Source organism: Eublepharis macularius, chromosome 6 (genome assembly GCF_028583425.1).
Source record: "Eublepharis macularius isolate TG4126 chromosome 6, MPM_Emac_v1.0, whole genome shotgun sequence".
In the NCBI taxonomy this organism is placed as follows: Eukaryota; Metazoa; Chordata; class Lepidosauria; order Squamata; family Eublepharidae; genus Eublepharis; species Eublepharis macularius.
The window spans coordinates 23,569,384-23,588,191 of NC_072795.1; positions in this window are offsets into that span (position 1 = coordinate 23,569,384).

Consider the following 18,808-nt stretch of genomic DNA (forward strand, 5'->3'; position numbering starts at 1 on the left):
CCAAGGGATACGCGCTTTCTTCTCTGGTGATTGAGAAGATCTTGCTAGCCAAACATACAGGCGCAAAAGTACTGCAAGCAGCAACATCTCTACTTTATTTGTATTTACTTCATTTATACCCCTTTTCTAAGAACATAAGAACATAAGCAAAGCCATGTTGGATCAGGCCAGTGGCCCATCCAGTCCAACATTCTGTCACACACAGTGGCTAGAAATCCAGTGCCATCTAAAGGACTGTCAGTGAGGCCAGGACACCAGAAGCCCTCCCACTGCCTTCCTTCCAGCACCAAGACAACAGAGCACCACCTCCCCACAAAGAGAATACCATCTATCTCCTGTGGCTAATAGCCACTGATGGACCTCTGCTCCATATATTTGTCCAGTCCCCTCTTGAAGCTGGCAATGCTTGTAGCTGCCACCACCTCCTGTGGCAACGAATTCCATGTGTTTATCACCCTTTGTGTAAAGTAGTATTTTCTTCTATCTGTTCTAACCCGACTGCTCAATAATTTCATAGAGTGCCCACGAGTTCTTGTATTGTGAGAAAGGGAGAAAAACACATCTTTCTCGACCTTCTCTAACCCGTGCATTATCTTGTAAACCTCTATCATGTCTCCCCTCAGTCGTCTTTTCTCCAGGCTAAAGGGCCCCAAGCGCCTCAATCTTTCCTCATAGGGAAAGTGTTCCAACCCTTTAATCATTTTAGTTGCCCTTCTCTGTACTTTTTCCAGTGCTATGATATCTTTTTTAAGGTTGTGGCGACCAGAACTGTACACGGTACTCCAAATGAGGCCTCACCATCGATTTATACAGAGGCATTATGATACCGGCTGATTTGTTTTCAATCCCTTTCCTAATAACCCCTAGCATAGCATTAGCTTTTTTTATGGCAGTCGCACACTGTGCTGACGTTTTTAGTGAGTTATCTATCATGACTCCAAGATCTCTCTCTTGGTCAGTCTCCGCCAGTTCAGACCCCATCAACTTTCTCCTCAATGAGGACCCCAAGTGGCTTACATTGCTTGCTTCTCTTCCATTTTTTCCTCACAACAACCTGTGAGGAAGGTTAGGCTGAGAGGGTGTGACTGGCCCAAGGTCACCAAGCCAAACATCCTGGCAGAAGGGGGATTCAGACCCGGAGTCTCTCACGCCATAGTACAACACTATACCATGCTCGCTCTCACATATAAGTTACAGATATAGCTTATTCGCCAAAGAATGGTTGAGTCCCAAAGCTGCTCATTGAGCAGCAATATCAAGGTTCTCTTGGCTTCTTCCCTCACCCCCTCTTTTTCCTCCAGGCATTTCAGTTGCCCCTTGTGTAAAAGGATGTAGGCATCCGTATCTGCTGCTCTCTTCATCCTATCTACTTCCTTGCAGAAAACATCCCTTCTTCCCCACGCTCTGTCCTCCCAGTGGCTTGTCTGCAATCCACACAGACATACTGCTCTAGAGGGCAGTGGGGCGTACAGGTTGCCAGCCTCCAGATGGAGCCTGGAGAGGTCCCAGAATTACAACTGATCTCCAAACTACGGAGATCAGCTCTCCAGAAGAAAATGGCTGCTTCTAAGGGTGGGCTTTATGGCATTATATCCCACTGAGGTCCTTCCCCTCCCCATGTCCCGCCTCCTCCAGGCTCCACCCCCAAATCTCCAGGAATTTCCCAGTCCAGAGTTGGCAATATTCAAACACCCTAGATAGAAACAGTTGTGGCTTCTGCTGTGGCAAGTGCATGTTTGAACTACCATACCTTATTTCATTTCATTTGTAGGCAGTATGAGATCAGACTGGTTACATTAAATCAGCAACTACCTCTCTGAATATAATTATGACAGCTGCTGTAGCATAGTGGTTAAATGGCTGGGCTATGAATCAGTGCTCTGCTAGTTCGACTCCCACTACTGCCATGACTTCTGCAGGTGGCCTTGGGTAAGCCATTCCTTTCAGCCCCAGCTTCCCAGCTGTATTGTGGGGACCATGATAACACTGACTTTGTTCACTGATCTGAGTGTGGCAATAGTCTGTCCTGAAGGGTGGTACGTAAGCACACTTGTTGTTGTTGTTAATATTTGGCAAAGGGTGCCTGCAGAAAGGGCATCTAGTGAGCTATCCCTACTGTCCAGATCTCTGGAGAGAGGGCATATAAATTCTGCAAATTAATCAATCAGTGTGGCTTCTACAAGGCTGGGTGTGCAATAACAGGCTGGACTAGGTACAAAAATCCAACAGTAGCCTCTCTCTGCAGGTGAATCCACTCCCTGGACTCTTTCTCATATGCACTCTACCCTGTCAGCAGCACCACTCTGTGTTTCATGTGTTGGATCTGTGCAACGTTGCCTGAAAAACGGACACGGCAGCAGTGGAGCAAGGTGCCCAGCAAACAGGATGGAATGGGGGCGGGGGGCGGGGGGGGAGTGGTGGAACCCTAGACCGCCTTCTTTTTCAGCATCACCCCCTTGCCCTCATCTACCACTCAGCGATAGAAGCTGCCATTGCTGAATGGCAAATGAGGGGAGAAAGTGTGGCGGAGGGAGAAGAAAGCCAGCCCAGCATACATTTTTCTCTTGCTCCTTTGAGCTAAGAGCCTCTGCTGCCTGCACCTGCAGTTCTGGGAGCAGGAAGCTGGTATGCATGGGAAATGTGCAAAGATTAGTATCAGGACAGTGAGAGACAGAAGTGACAAGAAATGAAATGTAACCAGAGTGTTTCTCTAGATACACCCTTAGGACCAAAAGGCCTTTCCTAGAACTCCATTTCCAAGACATTTCATCATATTCACCTTTATTTGCTGGAAAACTTACATAGGTATATACAGTCTTGGTCTCTTAGGAAAGCACTTTCAGTATTCCTCACCGACGACATTGCACTCCACTGTCTTTTCTATTTTCTGGCGCCCCCATCTTTCCGGCAATATATTTCCACATCAAGGCTGGAAAGCCCTCCTGTTCTGTTGAAAAATTTAGACCCGCTGCTGCAGTAATCAAAAAGACCCATAAAGTGTCCCTGGTTCTAGGAGGTGATGTGGGATGGAAGTGGAATGAGATATAAAAATGAATCATGAGGTGAGACAGTATTGCTCCGGCAATCGCTTTGAAATCTGACTTCTGCCAAGCAGCCATGAATGCTTCAGAAAGGTTTGCGGGATCCCAAAGAGAACTGCAAACTTCTTGGGAGGATGGTTAGGTGGGAGGGTGTCAGAGCCACCCAAAAATCAGTTGGCACACATCTCGGGGAAGTTCCAGGTAAACAGAACTTTCAGCTGGTGTAAAACTTACTTTGTTTAAGCCAGGTTTAAAAAACAGCTCACATTTAATGCAGGAAGCTGTCTGAGGTGTAAAGAATAGCTAAGTAAGTGAGTTGGACACAATTAATCTTGGTTTGTTTCGGCACTACATCTTTAGCTGCTGGAGGTAAAAAAAAATGTGCAACACCCTCTCCCTCTCCTAGCTCATAACCTGAGTGTTAAAACTGATGTCTTCCCCATTAGGGCCTCTAAACTCATTAGCACATGGCAATTTATCCTCTTTTATTTCTTCTCAATTATCCTATCATCCATTGTATCTGGATCTGATTACCCTTTCGCGGAGTCAAACATTATCTTGTAAATCATTTGCTTTAAGTCTAAGCCTGCCATTGCATTTGCCCAGGATTTGCTTAGGCAGGTAATAAATCAATTAGCATTAAACTGGTGGCATCATCAATTTTCTTTTCTTGGGACTGGGGTAGGGGGAGAGAGGAAGGTTGGGAGGGGGGGGGGAGAAAAGCTGAACTTTGCTGCACTTGGAGCAAATTTCTCCAAACTGTCTGGGCAGATATTTCATGGGTGTATTTAAAAAAAATTAATATTGATGTCTGTGCCAATGGCATTTTAACAATTCATAAGCTGTTATCATTAATTATTGATATGATTAACATTGATCTTGAGAGCAAAACACACAAAGCTGTCTTATTCTGAATCAGCTCTTTGGACTATCTGGCTCAATATTGTCGACTCCAATTGGCAGTAGTTGTGCATGGAAAGCATGAGTTTAACTGCTGAGCCAAGCTTGTCCCCTAAACATATACAAGGCATGTATATGAAGTTACTTCCAAAATGCTGTTATCTGGGCAGCGACCCCTGGATGCAATGGGGGGCAGACACTTTAAAAACCAGTGTTGCATGGTGTTGTGATGTCACTTCCAGTTTCAGACCTGGAAGTGACATCACGGGGCCAGTGATGCTCTGGGAATGTCCCAAATCTCTATGGTAAAAACCATAGAGATTCGGGAAATCCCTAGAACTTCATGCAATGCCACAGTATCACTTCTGGTTCCAAAACCAGAAAAGATATCATAATGTTGTACAGTGCTGGTCTTCTCTCTTTGCTCCTCCTACTTGACAGAGCAGCAAAGAAAGCACAGACCCTCAGGACAGGAAGTTGCCAGCCATAGCAAGCAACCTGGAAGCCTTACCTGAGATCCTTTAACTGGAGATGCTGAGAAATGAGGTTGGGATGCCCTCTCCAAATCTCTTGAAGATCCTCAAAGTTCAATTATATGATAATATCTGTGATAACGTTCTTAGTATATTTGCATTTAACGTGCAGCACTACTCTTCCCCTCCAGCCTCCATTCAGGTGAAGAGTCTGAACAGATCTGTTTTGATCACAAGCCTGAAAAGTTGTAGAAAAGGAAGCAAGTTTTTTTTTTATGGGGCTCTTGTACTGTAAAATTCTTGCTTTCTCTCTGCTTTTAAGGGTAATAAAATGTTGAATTTCTACTAGATATTTTAATATTGTGTAACATTGAGATAATTTTGGATGAAAGAGTGTTGTGTTGTTAGATCCTTTCTTAGGATCTAACTTCACATTACATTTTCCATGGACTCGGATTTATGCTGCAGGTAGGGTAGCCAATCTCCAGGTGGGGCCTGTTGATCTTCCAGAATTACAACTGAGCTCCAGATGACAGAGATCAGTTCTACTGGAAAAATCGCAGCTTTGGAGGGCAGAGTCTATGGCATTATACCCCTCTGAGGTCCCTCCCTTCCCCAAACCCTGTTCTCTCTAGGCTCCACACCCCAAATCTCCAGGAATTTCCCAACCTGGAGTTGACTACCCTAGCTATACCTTATGACAGAAGAGCTGCAGCAATACCAGATGACGCAACAGCCTCGGACATTATCCTTTCCTGGTAGGCAAAATTAGACTGATAACAAACATCATATGCTGCCTTTCTCCCTGATGAGGACTCAAAGTTACTTACATTCTCTTCTTCTTATTTGATCCTTACAACAACCCTGGGAGGTAGTTTTGGCTGAGAATATGTGCCTGGCACAAGGTCAGTCAGCATTGCTTTCATAGCATAGTGATGATTCAAACCTGGGGCTCTCAGATCCTAGTCTGGCATTCTAACCACTAAGCTACACTGGCTCTCATAACTAAGGGATGTTCTTCAACTCCCTCTGCTTTGTAAAGGATGGGATATATTCCACCAGCCAATCTGTGCTGCCTGCACTTCCCTATCTTCTTATTAGTAAACCTTTGTTTCCATTGCAAATAGCAGAGTGATGTTTTGGAGTTTGTCAGGATGGTTCAATTCCCTTCATTTAGAGCACTAAAGTAGAAATGGGCACGGACCACAAAAAACGAACCATGAGTTTCGTGGTTCGTGGGTTTTCACGAACCAGGAACCACGAACTGGGGCAAGTTTATGAACCAGTTTGTGGTTCATGGGGCTTAAATACCCCTTTCCGGCCACTTAGCAGCGGCAGGGAAAAGGGCATTTGACAGTTTAAAGGGCCCTTTCCTGCCTTGCAAGTGGCAGGTCCCTTTAAACTATCAGCTGGCAGGCGGCAGGGGGCATCCTGCCACCTGCCCCTTTAATACGACCCAAACGAACCAGTAGACCAGTTCGTGGAAGTTCGTGGAAACAAGCTTCCAATGACCACTGGTTCACGAACCACGAACCGTCCTGTTTCATGCATTTTTTTGGTTGTAATTCGATTCGTGCCCATCTCTACACTAAAGTACCATCATCAGGTGGCCAACTTTGAGATGCCCAGATTTATTTCCTGAGGAGTTATGCCTGCCACAGTCAGTTGTAACTTCCAGTACAAATATGGGGGGGGGGGGGTGGCTAGTGATCACCTGGGCCAGGATTTTCTAATTCCCATCATTTTGGACACAGCAACACCCAACATCCTCTTAAAGCTAGAGGCCAATTTTGAGGTTCCGTGCTTTATTTTCTGAGGAGTTATGCCTGCCACAGACAACCATAGCTTCCAATGCAAAAAAAAGGGGTGGCGGTGGTGGTATGGGATTATGCAGGCCGGGATGTTCCATGTTTGGCATTCTGATGATCATCACCCTCAAGCCAGTGGCCAATTTGAGCCTCATAGCTTTATTTGTGGATGGGTTGTGCCTGCCACAGACGGATGGACAAACAAGAGTCTTTTGTTATTATAGATAAACCACTTTGTGGACTTTTTTCTTTAGTTGAGAGTCTGTAAATAAACTAACTGGCCCACTATATAAAGCCTGCAAGGATTACCCTAATGACATCCCCTTGTCTTCCTTTGACATTTTGATAAAGTGCAATAAAAAAATCAAATAAGCTAGATCTAACTGTACATTTGTACTCCTAAAATTTAATAATCCACTCGTGTTTCTCTACTATCCCTTCCAGTTAGAGTTGCCAGGTCCCTTCACCCACCTGGCAGGAGAGAGGGACCTGGCACTTACCTTTTGGTTCTTCTCTTGGGTACATGCTTCCGGCAGGGTGCCATGATGTGATTTCCAAAAGTGACATCATCATGCCTGGTGGTGGATAAGTTCCCGTGGTTCACAGGGGCCAGTTTGGGGCCCTTGTAGGGTTGCCAGCTTCCAGGTGGTAGCTGGAGATCTCTCAGAATTACAACTGACCTCCAGGCAACAGAGACCAGTTCCCCTGGAGAAAATAGCTGCTCTGAAGGGTGAACTCTATGGCATTATATCCCACTGAAGCCCCTCCCCTTCCCAAACCCTGCCCTCTCCAGGCTCCTGCCCCAAATCTCCAGGAATTTCCCAACTTGTACCTGGCAAAAAACCCTCCTGCAATAAGCAGTTCCTCACTTGGTAACTGTGGGCTGGACAGTGAAACCATGGCTCCACCCTAAACGCTCACATAGAGAATGGGAGTTCTCTGGTTAGCAGCCAGAGCTGCCTATCAAGGTTTTCATGATTAAGACTGGTGTGTTCCAAAGGCAGCAAAATGTCTGCAGGTGGCTCCTACGTTGCCTAGGGAATTGATTGCTCGGCACTGGGATGTCTGCATTCATGGAGCAATGGACACACAGACCTGCCCAAAAGTCGTGGCTCTGTGAAAAATGCACCTCCCACAGGCCGCCTGTTCACAAACGCTGAACAGGGCAAGTTCATGTCAAATTTAGGTCTGTTTTCCGGTCTATGCCCACCTCTAATGGGGAGTGATGTCAGTGCATTGTTACACTGCCTAGCCTCCCCCCAGTTTCCCAGCTGAGTGTTGGCAGGAAGACTAAAGAACAGCAGGGATATGAAGTACAGTCAAAAACTCTTCAATTAATATATTTAGAATGTGTTAAAGTGCAAAAGTGCAATACAATACATTCAATAAATACAATAAATATATCAATAAATATGTCAGTAAATATTGCTATGCAAAATCAATTCAGGATTTCTGGTCAAGGGGAGAAGTTGTTGATCACAGGGAGAAATTGCAGGAGGAAACTTCACATACCTTGAAGTGAATGTGCATTTAATTTAATTTAATTTATTATATTTATGTGTTAGGGATAAGCCGTGACATCATCTCCCCACCCCAAACATTCCATAGATATATTACGCAAAGAAGCAGCAGCAGCAGCAGCAGCAAGGAAGGATTGATAGAAGATGGGTATGGAGTGAGGTTTTCATTGGCTGACCCAGAATTATAGGACCTCATCTTAAAAACTCATTGAAGCCTGAGCATGAGAATATTTCCCAAATATTTCAAGTCCTTTTTTTTATGTAATAGATAACTTTTGGGCCTAAGCTAGAGAAGGTTGGTGTTTTGTCTTTTAATTTTTTTCCTAGCACAAAATCTGGATGTCAGCTATGCACTTCAATCATAAATAATAAAATACTAATAAAAGAGAGTTCTGACTGGATATCCCAGGAGAGCCTGACCTCATCAGATCTCAGAAACTAAGCAGGGTCAACCTTGGTTAGTAATTGGATGGGAGACCTCCAATGAAGACCAAGGTTGCAGAGGGAGACAATGGCAAATAGGGTTGCCAGCCTCCAGCTGGGGGCTGGAGATCTCCTGGAATTTCAACTGATCTCCAGGTGACAGATATCGGTTCCCTTGGAAAAAATGGCTGTTTTGGAGGGTGGACTCTATGGCATTATACCTCTCTGAGGTCCCTCTCCTCCTCATACCCCACCTTCTCCAGGCTCCACCTCCCAAATCTCCAGGAATTTCCCAACCCGGAGCTGGCAGCTCTAAGGGCAAACCACCTCTGTTAGTCTCATGCCATGAAAATCCCACCAGGGGTTGCCATAAGTCAGCTATGACTTGAGAGCACTCTTCACCACCCCCAATAAAAGAGAAACAGATATAGTTTTCTTGAAAGGAAGGTGTAAAAAAGTAGAAAGTGAGGATGTTCTCATTAAAAGAAAAAAATCCCTCCCCTCAAGACAGTTTCAACTATGAAACCTTTTTCTAGGACTCTTAAAGGTCATTTGTTGAAGAGTTTCTTCTACGCATATGACAAATTATTCCCTTGGCACAATAAATGATACACAAGCCCTTTAATTATAATATAGTACTCAATATCTTGAGGCGTTCAAAATGGTGCTTGTGTATCCTATGCATTTCATTAAAACAAAAGGTTGAGGAGAATTATAAGACACCATCAACAAAAATACATCATGCTAGCCAAGGTTTGCTTGGTAACCTGTAAAAAATAACTTGGGCACTTGCTAAAGAAGTGAACATGATGGAGAAAGCAAGGAAGGAAAAAGAAATCTGCTGTGCTCCAAAAGGAAACCCTGAAAGCTTTGAGGAAGCAAGTGTACCATCTTTGGAATACTTAAGTCAAATCGAAACACAAGGGGTTGAAAACAGTGCACAGTGGAAACATCTTTCATCACTCTTCACTGTTGGGGTTTTATTTATCTATTCCTAGTATTATTTTGCAAAAACAGGCAGCCTAAAGCCCAAAATATGGTTTATGAGAAACGTATGGCTGTTGTCGTCTCCAGGACTGCTGAGTGACAACAAAGACCCCAGACAAAGTTTCCTCTCACACCACTTAACCTAAGCATTATGATTTGTGAAAATAAACCACACTTTCTCATCTGTATGGGCCCCCAGGGTATTCAGGGGTGCTGGAGTTTTGTCCCCTGTTGCCTCCCCTCTCAGCAGCTCTGCTCATCTCTGTGGTAAAGGTTAAAGAAGAGACACTGGAATGATCAGAGTTTATTTACTTCATTTATTTATTTACCTCATTCTCTTCTCCATTTGGTCCTCACAACAACCCTGAGAGGTATGTTAGTCTGAGAGTATGTGGCTGGCCCAAGGTAACTCAGCAAACTTCCATGGAAGAATGAGGATTTGGACTTGAGTCTCTGAGGTCCTTATTTGACACTCTAACCAATACAGCTTACTTCCATTTGACTGACTGTTGCCTGCAGAAGACATGGACATTCAGATTGTAATGACAGCAAATCATACATTTAATGAAAACTGAGGATCCAGACTAAGCTTTAGGAAGGCACTTCCTTCAACAGAAAACAATTTCCTGCCTCCCACTGCAGTGCTTCGATCTCAAAAAAAATAATGCTATTCTTAGGGAACAGGTGGGGTTGCCAGCCTACAGGTGGCTAAACCCCAACGAGAGAGCCACGTGTTAGGAATGGAAAAGCATAAGCCGTGGCCAACTAACTAGGAAGATATCAAAAAGTGTATTTGAAACTGGTTTCAGCAGTTAGTGATTGAATTTATTGTATTATGACCTTATTGGCGTTGTGATTTGCCCTTACATTAACTGTTGCACATATTTGTAATTGTATTTTGCTGTACTTTTTTTTTCCAAATCGGGCTGAGTTCAGAGCCTAAAAAGAACTCTAGGGTAGCCTGTGTTACCCCTTCGTTCGACAGGGTGGAGAGGTGTTTACCGGGGCTTCCTTAAAGAGTGGTATTGATTGTGACATAGGAATGATTATTGTACTTATTGTATAATTCACTGTGATAGATTTGTTTCAAATACACTTTTTGATATCTTCCTAGTTAGTTGGCCACGGCTTAAGCCTACAGGTGGCGGCTGGAGATCTCCCGGAATTACAGTTGATCTCCAGATGACAGACATCAGTTCTTCTGGAGAAAATGGCTGCTTTGGAGGGTGGAATCTACGGCGTTATACCCTGCTGAGCTCCCTCTCCAGGCATCACCCCTCAAATCCCAACCTAGGAAGCCTAGGAACAGGAAAGATGTGAGGGACGAATTGGGGATCTGCAACAGAAAAGGGAAATTGCCATAAATTACATCTTCCCTACCATCCGTGGAAAATTTAGTCTGGATCCAACTGTAAACATTTCTAGGGAGAGGAGGCAGCTGAGCTGTACTACCCAGCTTGAAAACAAGGCCTTAGACATTGGTTTTCGACTTGGATGATGCTGGGATGCTACATGATAGCATGGGAGGGAGGAGGAAGAGGAACCCACAAGAGGAAAATGTAGGGAAAAGAAAAGGGGACATGGTGGGATAAGTGGAGAGAAAAGCATCATTGCTTTTGTTAACGCCTTGTTAATGATGTGGTTTTTCTGTCAATCAGCTGTGAAATGCAACTGGTTGACAAACCTGTACCTGGTAAGATAAAGGACTAAATCAAATATTTATGGGCGGGGGGGATGGAGGAGAAGGATCCAAATCAAGTTTCGATCTCAGCGGAGTCTTGGATAAGAGAATTTTTATGATCCACTGCTTTTAGCCCTTATTTACCATCAAGGCCATCTTGCCACAAGCATGCTTTTTAGTTCTGACAGCTCTGACTTATGACCATTGTGGGATCCTATCTCATTAACTGAAATGGAAGAATAAAACATCAAACAATCATAAAAATAATTTGGCACTGTGAAACCACTTAGGAGCAGCTGTCAAACAGGTTGGAAGATAAAGTTCTAAATAAAAAAAAAAAAGATTCCTAGGGAGGGGAGCAATGTCCGGCCATATGCTTCCTCGGCATTATAGACTCCTTAATATTATGAAGTGCCTCCGTTTATGCAGAATAGGCCAGAGACTCCATATATGATATTGATTATGCCTTAACCCCAATTTAGTAAAGACATACTCCTCCTTTTCCCTAATCAGATATTGCACGAGCAGTTTTCTGAAAACGTCCCTAATGCCAAGACATATTTTATCTCCGAAGGCTGCGTGGCAGGAGATAGGGGCTTTGTCTTGCAGGCTCTCGTGGCTCTGAGCCCAGACTGAAGACAGCAGAGCCCCACTGGGGCTTCTCTTCGGCTGTTTTCATCCCGCAATTCAAAAGCATACATCTTTATCAAGCTGTTATTGTCAGGCAACGTTAGATAATTAATAGGCCATTTGTCAGCCTGCACAAAAACGTGTTAAAATCCCAAAGACAATCAGGATAAATATAGTTGCCCAATCTCTGAAGGCTTCCTCCCTCCCATCCTCTTTCCATCATGCAGGCACTGCAGGTAGATACTTACTATTAAACGAGACTCATTATTAATCATGTTTAATGTTAATTAATTAACCACCTCTGTGCATCCAAGGCTCTCTGTGATTTTCGGTTGTTTTAAGAAGCTAATTGTCAACTTAGTATTTGCATGTAAGGGTTTTTGTTTGTTTGTTTCGATTTATAGAAAATCTTCCTTTTCTTACATTTTGAATTGCCTTTCATGAATTAATTTTAAATGTACTCTCCTTCCTACACCTAAAAGTCAAATACATTAGTAATATGTATAAGTCTCTCCATACATTTGAAGTGCTAGTCATTATCTTTAAGGACCTAAATGGTGGGGCCAGGCCTGAACTGCCTCTTCCTGTGCTGGCCAGCCCACCTGTTAAGACCCCCCATCATAAGCCCTGCTCTCTAGAAACAGGGCCTTTTCAGTGGTGGTATATTTGTTTGGACAGTTTGCCTCTAGCCTGAGAACAATTTTGGTTGTAGGCTGCTAATATATATATATATATAGAGAGAGAGAGAGAGAGAGTAGAGAGAGAGAGAGAGAGAGAGAGAGAATTATATATAAAAATGCCATATATATTGTATATAAAAATGCCATATATACCATAAACATGTGAACATTTGTACCAACTTTTTTTGCTGGCGGTTAGCAGTGCAGTCCTAAACAGAGTTACACTCATCTAAGCCCAATGGATTTAGAAGGGTGTAACTCTGTTTAGGATTGCACTGTATCAAAGCTCTGACCTGGGAGTATGTTCCCATTAAACTGACTTGAAAGATTCTGGGCAGACTTGCATAGCATTGCTCTCTCAAGAATCTAATTAAGCTCCATGCTAATGTCTGCACGCCCCGCCAAATATTCAAAGCTGTCCCAAAGTCTGTCTGCATCCTAGGCAGGCCAGCCTGAGTGCCCCCTTTCCTCCTTGGGCACACCCTGAGCCAGCAGCTGGGTGGCTTGGGACTAGAAAGCGGTGTGTGTGTGTGTGAGAGAGAGAGAGAGAGAGAGAGAGAAAGAGAGAGAGAGAGAGAGAGAGAGAGAGAGAGAGAGAGAGAGAGAGAGAGAGAGAGAGAGAAAATCTGAAAGTATTCTAAGACAAACCACACATTTACCGAATGGAGGAGTGTGCAAGTTTTTCTTCACACTATCAATCCTTAGGTTATGGGAAAAACCCATTATTTCTTTGGACACACCTGCTCTTTCCTTTAAGTCCTTACTGCTAATCCTTGCATCAACTGGGGATGCTCTTGTGCATAAACACCTCTAAGTCCCCCCCTCACACACACCTCCCATTGGTTGCTGGGCCAGACTAATCCAAGAACTAAATGATTTCAGTTACCAGAGAAGAGGCAGTATCCTCTGGAGTCACCGCTGGGTTCTTAAGTTATCTGACTTGTATTGTAATGCACATTGCTTGTTGTTCATCCCCATTTTGTTCTTGCACAGACAAGTGCATTCTTTAATTGTGCACATCCCATAGATTTGCACAAGAACTTGCAAGAACTGATTGTGAGCAGACATCAAAGGTGAATAGAAAATCTAAGTAATAAATCTTAACTCGGTTTTTTTACTATGTGCTTTTTAGAAATTGGAGGTGATGGCAGATTGGCAGCCACATTTTTTGAGGGGGGGTGGTGCTGCTGCTGCTGCAAGGAAGCAGTCGGCTTATATGAGAAAGCAGTGTGATTGTGCAAATTCCAGTTAGCTTGGATACATCTGAACAGCTCACTGTACAATCAGCTCCCTGCTGGTGACTGGTGGTGAGCAGGATGTAAGCAAAATGGGCAAGTGATGTAGTGTAACTAGAAAAAATGTTTAATGTGCATTTTCTTTTGCTGAGAAGAGTTCACACACTTCATAAAAGCTTGTGAAAAAGTATTTTAAAAGGGGATTAGCTTTGCTGAGGTTACTTTGTTTAACACTTTAACAGTGTAAGACCCAACGTAAACAACTGTGCCTAGGATTTCACCATAGATATCGATGGTGCTTTTGCTTTCAGGGTGGTAGAGCTGGGGGAAGAGAAAATATTGTTTAACTTATTACCAGTGATGGCACAGGCTTGGTCTTCTCATACAGCCACAATACTCAGTCCTAAGAGCCTCTCAAATTATACATACTGCCATGGGGGGGGGCTTCCCCCCCATTCTGCTAACATCTAGCAGTTGGCTGCCCGGTCCCATGGACTATTGTTATTGTTGGATTGTGCATTACGTGTACCACTGCCTTCAGAAATTGTATTTTGGTTTTATTTTATTTATTTATTTCTTTTATCGTATTTATATTCTGCCCTCCCTGCAAGCAGGCTCAGGGCAGATAACAACATTAAAACATTTAAAACATTTCATTAAACATTAAACATAAAACATTAAAAACATTGTATAAAGATATTAAAAATAGCAGCACTCTTTTCTTGGTGTTTTATCTGTTTTTGAAGTCATATGTTTATGTTATATTACATGTGTTGTGCTCCATTCTGAGCTCATTGCAGGGAGAGCCTATTAGAAATGCAATAAGTAAGTAAGTAAGTAAGTAAGTAAGTAAGTAAGTAAGTAAGTAAGTAAGTAAGTAAGTAAGTAAGTAAGTAAGTAAGTAAGTAAGTAAGTAAGTAAGTAAGTAAGTAAAGTTCTCTACCTGAACTTTTTTTCCTGTTTAGAAAAAATGTTTCTAAGGGGTGTAAATGATGGACATTTACAAAATGATGCTTGGTGTGGAAAAGTAGACAGGGAGAATATTTTCTCCCTCTCCTAAAATATTAGACCTAAGAATCACAAAGTGCAGTTCCTGAGCACTCATTCAGCAGTTCAGCGCAACTAAAAGGGAGGCCCACCTTAGGTCCTGAGATGGTCAGGAGAAAGGCAGGTTTTGGAATACTTTGAAGAAATAAACCCTTTTGAACACAACTGTGAACTTCTGGAACTCACTGCTGCAGGATGATCAATAGCATAAGTGGTGACTTTCATGTTTGGAGGAAATTTTCTATGAATGCCAGTTAAAGGGAGAGGGCAATAACAGGTGGATATTTGAGCCTCTGTGCCCAGGCTTCTGTGTCCAGGCTTGTGGGACTTTGGGGGCATCTGGTTGGTCACTGCGTGAGACAGGATGTTTCCCTAGATCGACCATTGGTTTGATCCAGCAGAGCTCATCTTATATTCTTTCCTGCAGAATTTTGAAACGCAAACTACTCCGGGTGAACATATTCCTTGCCATTCTTTCATACCTTGTACCAACCAGAAGATGCTAGGCAGCCCTCAAGAAGCCATGGCATAGGTTACCAAAACAGTGCAGCTTCTCAAATGATGATTGATACAACAGCATACAAGCCAGAGGCGTAGATTTATGTGTGAAGTGTTGTAATATAACGTCCTCTTCTTTAAGTGTCAAACTGCACTCTTGGCTTGAACTCTCTTCCTTGGTATGTCAGGAGAATGGCATGTCTATATTCGTACTGCCAACCACCTATTCTTAGAGGTGACCTTAAATTTATCTTGGCATTGAGTATGAACTAGAGAGAGAGAGAGAGAGAGAGAGACTTTTTTCCAGAAACATCAGAATATTTTTAACTTTGCAAAAGGATGTAATTGAGAAGGGTGGGGGGAGTCATGTCCTTCCTCAAGGATTAGTGAGACTTACTAGTACATGCTGTCTTCGGCTCGGTGTCCAACTTCATTTTCATGTATCCGTCACTATGAGAAGCACTGCTTCTAAGCGGAGGCCTTCAGTCAAAGATCTGGCTGGCTTTTTAAGATCAATATGTGCTAACTTCAGGATGCCTTACTGATAAAGCTCTTGGCCAAATGCATCTCTCCTCTTTGATCCTTCTCAGTCCTCCCCCCCCCCCCCAATCCCTCTTTCAGATTTGTTCTTTTCATGCTGGCCTCAGTCCTTTGGCTCACCTCATTCCAGTAACTTTTTCTTTGCCCCCACACTCCCTTTTCGGGCCTGTTTTCTCAAGTCTTCAGCCTCTCTTTCCTTATGCCCTACTCTGTCTTCCTTGACCCCACCCTTCTTTAGGATCTGACCAGCTCAGTCAATGGCAGCCAGAGAATCTTCTCCTTGTCCTGTCTCTGTGGCATTGGGGAAGTGTTGCAAATTATTGCCAGAAACTTCACCACTGTTACAAATAATTTATGGTGTTATAGTATAGATGACACTGAAACTGTTCCACTTTCCTTAGTGCACTTTGACAATTCCTATTCTCCCTCTTTTTGGGGCTGTGTGTGTGTGTGAACTCAAGCCCAGAGGGAGGGGACAAGATGACTGGGTGTGCATCACGACTACCAGTCTGACTGAGGACCCATCACTGATATTCCTCTAATTCCTTTTGTTCATCTTCACTGACAGGAACTCATGAAGTTGCTTCATACTGAGCCAGACCATGGTCAGTATTTTCTACCCTGACCGGTAGCAGGTCTCCATGGTCTGTAATACCACGTCATACCTGACCCTGTTTATAATTGGAGATGCTGAGAATCGAACCCGGAATCTTTCAGTATTCAAAACAGGTGCTCTACAACTGAGCCACAGTACCATCTCATGCTTCTCTGGTGTTTCATAAGAACAACTTTCTTTGTTCGAGGCAAGGTCTTGTAGCAAATAAAGATGATTTCACCATGGCTCTGAGCCTTGGCTCATTCTTCACCACAGTAACCTCTTGAAACTTGGTTTGTTCCCGGTCCCCAGGTCTCTTTCTCTACTGCTCACTGTCTAGCCTTAACACTGGAGAGGTAATAATTCTGACTCCTCCTCTTTATGTCACATGACTCTGATGTCATATGCTTGTACCTCATTGGGTTCCATGCCAACACCTTGGAGTCAAAAGTGACGGAAAGATTAGTTGCACAACTTCAGAGAGCATGTGGGGTAAATCAGATGTTTGTCCAATTGCTTTTCACAATGTAGGTGGGGATTTGTATGTGGCTGTGCATCCAACTGTGCATTCCACTGAAAAGAACAAAGCCTAGACAGATTATATCCACACTTGGAGGCATATTTGGTTTAGTCTTGGCATTCCTGCCAAAGTGCACTTCAGTCCATGAAAGTTTATGCTAGAAAAACAACTATTGGATGCCATAACACTCCTGTTTATTTTTTCATGCAACAGAATCACATGGCTATCCCTCTGGAGTTGGTTCCTAATCTGGCAAGTGATAAACAGCTGGAAAGATGCTTCTGTACACATCTGTTTAGCTGAATCAGATAAGAAAATGTGAGTGGAGTGTGAAAAAGGAGACTAAAAGGAGGAAATGTTTCCTCTTTGTCCGGCTTCTCATCTTTAGCAGTAGGATATAACAGAAAAAAATAAATAAAGAACAGGTATGCTAAAAAATGTCATGAAATTTTTTCATGCGTCTCTAATCTATAGCGATTATTAACAGTTTTATCCAGGGGAACACAGAGCCTAAAATAATTCCCAGATCTTATCTGATCTGCCACTTTGCCTGTTGTAGAAAACAGGTGCTGAATTATGTCCTTTGACAGCAGTATTGGGTAATAGCCAAGAATATTCCCTCTCTCATCCTAATATGCATTCACTTACACCCATGGAGACTTTTAAAAAAATATCCAAACTTCTTGCAGTTGAAATACAGAGGTAGCACATTTTCAGACTTTTCTTGTAATCGAGTATAGGTGCATGTTTGAAAATGTATGCATGAATTTCATTCTGTTGAGGAAATACCCCAACAATACCCCTCCTTCTGTGGGTCTAAATTCCAAACAATCTGTTTATAAGCATAATTGTGTGTGAGTATAGATTCCTGAGCAGTCACACATGGAATAAAAAATAGATTCTGCACAGTATAACTGCAGGCCTTAAATTGTTTTATCCCTACTGAAGTGCTGATGTTGAATTACACGTAATGGCTGGATTGAGGAATGACCCCTAGCAAACAAAGACTTGCGCTCGAATTCAACTGAAACCAGCGTTAGTGATATTAGGGGCCCTGGAAAGAGAAATGCTGTCTGAAGTTGTGTTATGGTCTCTGACAATAAGGCCAGCAATACACTTCAATCAAATACACTTCAAAAATATTATTTATGAGGCTCCCCTGCCCCCCACCCTGCAGCCATATTTGGAGACAGTTTGGTTATTGCTTGTAACTGTAGTTCCTTATACTGTGGTTTTGGAAGAGTTGCAGACCACACATCTTTAAGGCACATTCACCCAAACGTGTTCCTGGAAACTGTTGGACCATCTACATCAGACGTTGCCAAAGACCCCAACGTAAGCCAGGACAGAGAGTCTAGGCTATCATAGCCCTAACTAATTTACATCTAGCTCCATGGCCCCCACCAATCCTAGCGTTAAAGTCCTTTCGAGGGAGGCTCCTATCTAGTTTAAGTTAGGTTCAACTACCACTCTCTTCAGTAAGGAGCCAGGCAGCTTGACCCATTTAAAATCCAATTGAAAAAGAAATGGTGCAAACCAGCCTATGTTAAGTACTGGAAGCCCCACTGGTTTCATTGGAACAGCTCCTTCTCAACTCTCTCCAATTCAAAACACACTTTTACTTTGACCGGATTCTGTCCAGATTCTCTAGATGAAGATAGACATGAAATTAAAACATGACTCATCATGGCAACATCACAAGGTGCAGTGCAAGCCTGACTTTCTCCCAGGTTCACAACCAAAACTCTGATTCCCAGCCTTCAGGCAGTGGCTGGAGATCTCCTGGAATTACAACTGATCTCCAGGCCACATAAATCAGGCCCCCTGGAGAAAATGGCTGCTTTGGAGAATGAACTCTATGGCACTATAGACCTCCCAAGAACCCGCCCCCCCAAATCTCCAGAAATTTACCAATCCAGAGTGGGCAACCCAAAACAACAGACGGACATACCAACAAGCCAAATGCTGATTCAGCCATCAAAGTTGCTCCTTTGTTGTAGTTGGTGTCTTTCTTTACTTTTAAATGTGCCCTAGCAATGTCCATAGACTTATCCATTCACTGATTACCTCTAAGGTCAAAAAACAGTTACCTTTTTAAAATACAAATCTTCTCTCTGGCTTTGGAAAGGGTGTCATGGTGATATCACAGAGGAGGCAACCAATCAGTGCTGATGTGAATTTGCATCTGCTTCAAGATTTTATTTTTCACAGTCTGACCTTGGAAAGGAAG